The sequence below is a fragment of the Patella vulgata genome, chromosome 2, assembly GCF_932274485.2.
Source record: "Patella vulgata chromosome 2, xgPatVulg1.2, whole genome shotgun sequence".
Lineage (NCBI taxonomy): Eukaryota > Metazoa > Mollusca > Gastropoda > Patellidae > Patella > Patella vulgata.
The window spans coordinates 6,142,112-6,150,434 of record NC_065880.2 but is presented as its reverse complement, the minus strand read 5'-3'; positions in this window follow the sequence as shown (position 1 = coordinate 6,150,434).

Here is an 8,323-nt window from a genome sequence, read left to right as displayed (position 1 = left end):
TCTTCGCCGAATCATGCGCAAACGAAATCGTTATCATTCGAAAGCAAAATCCGAAAACTCTCAAGAAAGTTGGCAGTGGTTTAGACAGTATAGAAATTATGTTATCTCTGAAATACGAAAGAGCAAAAAGACATATTATGACAATATAGATAAAAAAATAAATGAAAATAAATTTCATGAGCGTAATTGGTGGTCCCTTGTAAAACGAAATGCTATCAAAAGTGGTAATGGCTCGCATGAGATACCACCGTTACTGGTCGGTGATGAATTATTTCACGGACAAAAAGAAAAAGCGGACGCACTCAATGAATTTTTCGCTGAACAATCCAAACTACAGGTTAACTCAAAACCAATCGATCTACCCTTCAACGAAATAGAAATTGTCAATCCAGAATATAAAGCGTCTGAAGTAAGTGACATTTTAAAAAGTTTGGATATTGGTAAAGCCACGGGAATGGACAAAATTCATAACACGATATTAAAAACCTATTGCAATACATTGATAAAGGGAACATTCACGATTGTTCGAATTACAGACCCATCTCTTTATTGAGCACTATTGGAAAAGTTTTTGAAAAATGCATTTATAAATATATTTATAACTTTTTACATAAATATAAACTTTTAACACCTTTCCAGTCCGGATTTACGCCACAAGATTCATCCATATTCCAACTGATCGATATTAACGATTATATTGCGAAAGCATTAGACGACGGCAAAGAAGTTAAGTCTGTTTTCTGCGATATCAGCAAAGCGTTTGACCGTGTTTGGCACGAAGGATTAATACTTAAACTAAACGCAATTGGCATACGAGGTCAGCTCCTAGTCTTGATTAAAGATTACCTAACCAACAGAAAACAGTCAGTTATAATTAAAGATGCAAGATCGGAAGAGTAAATAATGAAATCTGGCGTGCCCCAAGGATCAATCCTGGGCCCCTTGCTGTTCCTTGTATATATAAACGATGTCGTTAAAGGTATTGCATCTAACATTCGCCTATTCGCGGACGACATGTCAATGTACATGATAATTGAAGATATAAATTCGTTTCAGCAAATTCTTAATAATGACTTGGGGAACATTAAGGCGTGGTCCCACAATTGGAATGTCTTGTTTAACCCAAACAAAACTGTCAGCGTAACCTTCTCGAGAAAACTCCAACCCACAATATTCAATTTACTCTTTGGATATGTAACAGTGTACGACGAGCCAAATCATAAACACCTTGGTCTTTTTTTTCAAAACTCAGGTCATTGGTCCGTACATATTGATTCCATAATCAAGAAGGTAAGTAAAATAATAGATTGCTTCAGAAGTCTGAAATACAATCTTTCTCGTAAATCCCTGGAAATAATTTACAAATCGTTTATCTTGCCTAACTTTGATTACGCAGACGTCATATGGGATAATTGCACAAAGTACGAAAGTAAAAAACTGGAAAATCTTCACTTGGACGCTTTAAGAACAATAACTGGGTTAATTCGCGGAACCTCACATGACAAATTATACGCAGAATCAGGCTTCACCTCATTAGAAACAAGGCGATACAGACACAAATTAGTTGTGTTTTACAAAATGATCAATAAGCTTGTACCCCAATACTTAAGTTTACTTGTACCCCCTAAAACCCGCAATATTAATCCCTATCATGTTAGAAATGAAAATCAGTATCGTACTATACAATGTAATAGTACTCATTACAGTAATTCATTCTTGCCTTCTGTAATCAGATATTGGAATAACTTATCAGATCATATTAAGGCCTCACCAACACTTCAAAGCTTCAAAAGTAAGTTATCATCCTCGGACCCAAGAGTACCACTTCACTTCTACTATGGCAGCAGGAAAGAACAAATTATTCACTGTAAACTACGCTGTTCTAAAAGTAATCTAAATTTTCACAAATTCTTAATGCACGTATCAAATAATCCATCATGTAGATGCGGCCATAACATTGAAGATAGTTACCACTTCCTTCTACACAGTCCAATTTATTTTAATGAACGACAAACAACTATAAAAACTCTCCCACCCGATAAACAAGATATTCGCATCTTACTATATGGGGACGTGAATTCAGACAAATCAACTAACGAAAATATTACATGTGCTGTTCATGTTTTTATTAAATTATCCAAGCGCTTTGAAACTTGATAATTAATAATTATCCACTCAAACAACTGTACCCTGTCGAATAGTTAAATCATGGATGTTACACAGTCTTTTCGAAGTCCTTTGTATATTGGACCTTCGCCCCGCCCCGCCCACCCACGTCGGTTATACGTTGGTTATACGTTGGTTATACGTTACAATAGCCGCCCATTATTTTGGAGCAACGAACTTAAACTCAGCAGTCGAGTATCGACCCCTTCTTGGTCCTGATGCTAGCTAAAACTTGATTATATTTTTCCTGTAATCTTATTATATATGTACATTAATACTCCTATACATGTATACTGATAATTATATAATATATGTTTATATCATTTATGTAACTTGCTTTTGGGAAGCCGATTTATATAAGCCTTTGGCTTGTTTCAGTATCCTGTGAATACAATATTGTTTTAAAAAAAATTAGCAGGTCAATTAATTCTTGTATTCATTGAGTATAGTGTCTGATTAATGAATGTCCGTTAAATGTATTTTCCAAAAGTGATTGACTATGTTTGATTGGTAGATTGACATCCGACATTGTAACGGTATTTGATATTATTGATGATAAGATTAATCAATTATGAAGAGAGAGTGAGAGGGAGAGAGATTATGCTGCCCATTCGATGTCACAATCTGTCGGTACTTCATTTTATTTTATTGATTCGCTTGCGAGTAGGGGTCATTAGCGGTGGAAAGAAACCGGTATGGCGAATTTTCAATTATCCGCTTGTACGTGACAAGGAATAGAGTCAATGGTCCTCTTCTTATTTGGGGGGGGGGTGGATGGCCAAATAGTTAGCACGCTCGCGTTCTATCATTAGATCTGTTATTGACTCAACTGGCTTGGTTTCGATTCCTCGGTTGTACGTGACAAGGAGTAGGGTCGCCTGTCCAATCTCGGGGGTTTCGCCGGGTCCTATGGTTTCCCCCAACTGCTAAAGTCACCCCGACCCCCCCCCCCCCCCGCGCGCTAGTTTGTGTTGAACATGTTAAACCACCCTGCGTGTATATGTAATATAATTCCGTCTTCACGTATTAAAATATTTACTGGTACTAATTTTTCACGTAATCCTATTTAGCTCCTTCATATGCCCAGTGACGGATAATGGCGAGGGCAACAGGGGCTAATGCCTAGGGCCCGGCGATTTGGTGACAAAAAAAAATATCTTTTTATATTTTGTAGAAGAAAATAATGAAAACACATTTCCCAAAAATTAGGGGGTAGTGGTTGGGGTGGTGGATAAGGGTCATCAAATATACTCCACAGGCCACCATTTCAGGTCGAAATGTCAAAAGATTTCTAGAGGGAGGATCCCAGATCCCCCACATAGGGTGTCATCTTGTCACTGGGGACATCAAGGTCCTTCTATACGTGTGCCTTTTTCTTTTTTGGTCATGGAGCCACGGTGACTCAGTGTTTAAGGCGCGGGTTCGATCCCTGTGTTGACCGAGAACATTCTTCGGATTTTCTGATCTGGATCCCTCTTGTCATTTGTATAGGACAGACAAGGAACAGCGTCGAGTCGTCCGGGTTGTATGGTACGACAAACTTTAGGTTTACTAAATTGCCTAATAATGGTAGTGGCGATTTAAAATTAAGCGGTGACTAATTCAAATATTTGTTTTACAATAATATATCTCTGTGGGATGATAAAGCGAAATATATCTTGCCATTGGAAGGCTAAACATTCTCTATTATGTGCAATAAGCTGCTCGCCATGAAAGCCAATGCATGGATAATGCGCTGTCCTAGTTGTGAAATAGAGCGAGGTATAGGCTATAGAAATTTACATTTACTTATCAAACACTTATAATATATATATATACTTACCCGTGGTATATTTGTTTATATAGTAAATACATACATATACCCTGTATAGTCAGCAAGCGCGGATCCCTGCATTTTCTGTCACGGGAGGTATGTGTGTGTGAGAGAGAGAGAGAGAGAGAGAGAGAGAGTTTAACGACTCCTCGACACAAACTAGGTCATTTTGGGACTAACATGATTTAATTTTTTATTTCAATAATTCGCTTTATAGGCGGCGATTGGATTATGACAGATTTGTATTTATGTAGGGGACCGGAAAGAAACTGAAATGGGGTTTAACGTCCTACTGCTCTGTTCTGACTGGGCATACGTTATACAGTGTGCTATGAGGGAAATTTTGCCCGCTCAGAGGCATTCCAACCCAGTATTCCGCGAAATTCCAACTGTTTGTCAAGGGTTCTATTTGCGGGCTCCGACTTTTCCCCAGGTAATGAAATCCTACTGTTCTGCTCCTATACTGGGCTAATGAAGACCGGCATACGCCATACCATACAGTGTGCTATGAGGGTAATTTTGCCCGGGCAGCGGCACTATCGCCTACTCTTATATCGAATTCCAACTGCCAAGGGATCTTTTACGTGCATTCCAATGTTTACACGGGACCTCGGTTTTTCGTCTCATCCGAAGGACTAGACAGCTATCCTTGTCAGGCCCTCCGTCCTGCATCACTATACTGGGCTAATGAAGACCGGCATACGCCATACCATACAGTGTGCTATGAGGGGAATTTTGCCCGGACAGCGGCACTATAGCCTACTCTTATTATTTTTATATCGAATTCCAACTGTCAAGGGATCTTTTACGTGCACGCCAGTGTGTACACGGGACCTCAGTTTTTCGTACCACCCGAACGACTAGACTGCTGTCCTTGTCAGACCCTCCGTTCTGCATCATTGACAAGGGGGAACCACGCCGGAAAATCTGGATGAACATTCTTGGCCAATGCAGGGATCAAACACAGCGTCTTACCCACTTAGACACCGTGACCGCCCCCCCCCCCCCCACACACACACCACCACCACCACCACTTTTAATTGTTATATGTGTTTATTGATCAGTTTATTCCAACTCAAGTTATTTAAATACGGTATATAGGGAGAGTCCCTTACCCCTCCTCGCCCCTTTAGGATCTGCCCTTTAATTACATTTACATATAGGTTGAGGAATGTATGAATAATCTCAAATTCCTTTCGTGAATGACATTTCTCTTTATTAATATGCATGGCATATCAACCAAAACAACATTTCTTTCAGTTTATTTACATCTTATAAAAGTTGTTTTTATCCTTTTAGTTTATTCATAATACCCTTCAATCTGACTAAAACACAGATCCTATTTCGTTTCGTTTTTTACAGATCAAAATTTCGTTTTACTTGTCTTTACAACACTAGGCCCAATCTGTTTCACAGAGAATTACGAGTCTCGTATAATATTGTCGCGGCCAAGCAAATAAAATATTCACTGCGGATCAGTGTGCACTAGGCCATGGAGAGTATAAAAAACGAAACGAAATATAGATCTGTATTTTCAGATTGAATACTTGTATGTATGCATGCGTGTAGACGTTAGGGAAATGAAATGTGGTTTAACGCCACCCTGTCCTGCTCTGGCCGAGCTATATAGTGCTATGAGGGAAAATTTTGCCTGGATAGCGGGACTTCGGCTTTACTTTGTCCCGTGCTAGGCCCCCTGTCCTGCACCATTGGTAAGGGCCGGAGAACCACACCGAAAAATTCAGATGAACACTCACGGCTAAGACAGGGATCGAACAGTACGGGACCTCATAACCAGCCGTATGTGCTACCACGGGCAGCCTACCGCGCGTTTAGAAAGCCTAGCTCACAATCCGCCTTACGTGTTTGGACACTCACGGGTTGTAGGATAGCTCGCAGACAAGCCATATAAAAAAACCAAAAAAAAAAACCCGGTAAATTTTTTTATTTGCAGGACCAAAAGTCTCTACGCCAGTCTGCGATCTTCTACGGCAGTGATTCTCAACCAGGTGTGCCGCGAGATCTTCCTAAGTGTGACGCGAAATTTTGAACGGCACACTAAGAAAATGTGAAAAAATACCTGACCCAAATTGAGTATCCACTGATAAGTTCATAGCTGTGTTTTTTCTTTATTTAGTTTGAGTCATTCTAAGTGTCTATGACGGTTGTATGCCGTCTGACTTACCATGTTTTTATTTTGCAAAATTCAGATATTTTTATATATATTTAGCCAGGTGTTCCAAGGCGTGCCGTTGGCAAAAAAAGGTTGAGAACCACTGTTTTACGGTGTCGAACACGCGCAGATGACGCGTAAGTCTCACGCATGGGATTACTAAAATTTCCCTCGTAAACTGTCCGTTAGTCTTATTTCAAAATGTCTAACTGTGCAGGAAGGAAATATTGACCGCATATTCTTCCTGGAATCTAAACTGTGTCAAAGGTCATTTTAAGTTCAAGCCTACGTCTACACGTGGATTTTGGCAACGTTCGGCCGTTCCTTGCCACACCCACAGTTAAACACCAGGGTAAATCGCGTTGGAAAACCTGGTGAACTTTTCTGGTCAGATCGAACCCCGCGCTCCGGGATAGGCTTCCATCATGTTCCTGAAGCAACGACTGCGAGTTTTACAACATCTGGCCGTTTCTTGTTTACTTCACAATTCCCGAACTTATAGCTATGTTATCTACAGACACGTGAGCAGTAGCGTCCAATCAGAGGTTGTGACATCGCGACCTCCACGGAAATCTTGACATTGAATGAACCCTGAACTTTGCAGCTCGATTATCACAGGTAGACATTTAACTTGAAAGCGGGAGACTTGGTATTCGCGACGATCGAGGAGTCTGATAGGCTCACAAGCTGGCCTTGTATCCAATCGAAATTAGTGCGAAATATGCAGGGTACCGTATTACGTGAAGGCCTTGATAAGATGTACGTAGTTAAAGCGAGATCAAGCCTTCTGTTGAAGATGGGCTTCCATATGGAAGCCTATTGCGGGTCGAGGGCGAGAACACGAGGGAGCGAGAAGTCGAGGGCGAGAGAGCGAGAGTGCGAGAACACGGGGAAACAGGGCGAGAATGCGAGGATCTCGCCTCGAGAACACGAGATTATTTTCACCTTGACTTCTCGCTCCCTCGTCCCTCGAGTTCTCGCTTCCTCGTGTTCTCGCCTTTGAAAATCCTCGTGTTCTCGTTCCCTCGCCCTTGACTTCTCGCTCCCTCGTGTTCTCGCCTTTGAAAATCCTCGACTTCTCGCTCCCTCGCGTTCTCGCCTTTTAGTTAATCTCGTCCTCTCGTGTTCTCACTCCCTCGCTTCGTCACAATCTCGTCTTCTCGCCTAGGAAGTGCAGTTTCTGCGCATGTCCACTAACTACGGTATCGGCATTTATATTTTGGCATGGATTCAAATAGACGGAAATGTTTGAAGTTCTAGAAAATGTAATAGTTCTAAACAATTTTAATTTCTTCTTGCACAGATAGTATTGTATTCTGTAATCGGGTTTAAGTCTTCAGTCGAATCTTTCTTTGCTCTCTAACTTCATCAACGTTCAACGGGTTTTTTGATGCGTGGTCTTGTCAGTGCTGTAGGACGGAGAACCTGACAAGGGACAACGTATTGTCGTTCGAATGGGATTTAAAAAAACAACGAGGTCTTCCAGCAACAGACTTTCTCTGCGTTAAAGATAACGATACATTAACTCCATGTTAACGAGTCGTAACCAGGGTATCATTTAATCTTGTGTATCCAGCACTAATTTCTTTCACATTCATTTAATATCCAATCTTTGTTTAAAAATTTGTAAAAACTGTTTAAAGGGACTCTCCCGATTTGAACAGAGCCTCAAAAATTAAAAATCCGAGTACCGTATGAAATTTAAGCACTAAAATATAGAGGAGTGGTGTATTTAGTTTGTCTCAAAATTTCAGCTCAAAATATTGAGTCGTTTGGACGTGAACGTCAAAACTGCTTATCCGGACACGTAAAACTTTTAAGATTTCGGGTCAATTGTTTCATTGGGTGACCTGAGATTCGATTCCCGTTCCTGGTTTTATCAGACACCAAATAATACTCCTTGGGACACAGATCTCCATTTCCAGATGAAGACTGACAGGTTTAAGTTGTTTGAAAACGTATCATATATACTGAGTTAGTTGCTCGGCCCTAAGGTAGAGGATTGTAAGCTATTTTAACACAAATATAAGCAGTTTTATTCTCCAAAATATTATCGGGATTGGCCCTTTAACGGAGCTCTGAACGACCCGCCCCTGGACTGTACAACGCACTGGACGTTTACGTCTATCTCCGGATTCATTCACTTAATCTGATATGAGTTTGTTTGTGAT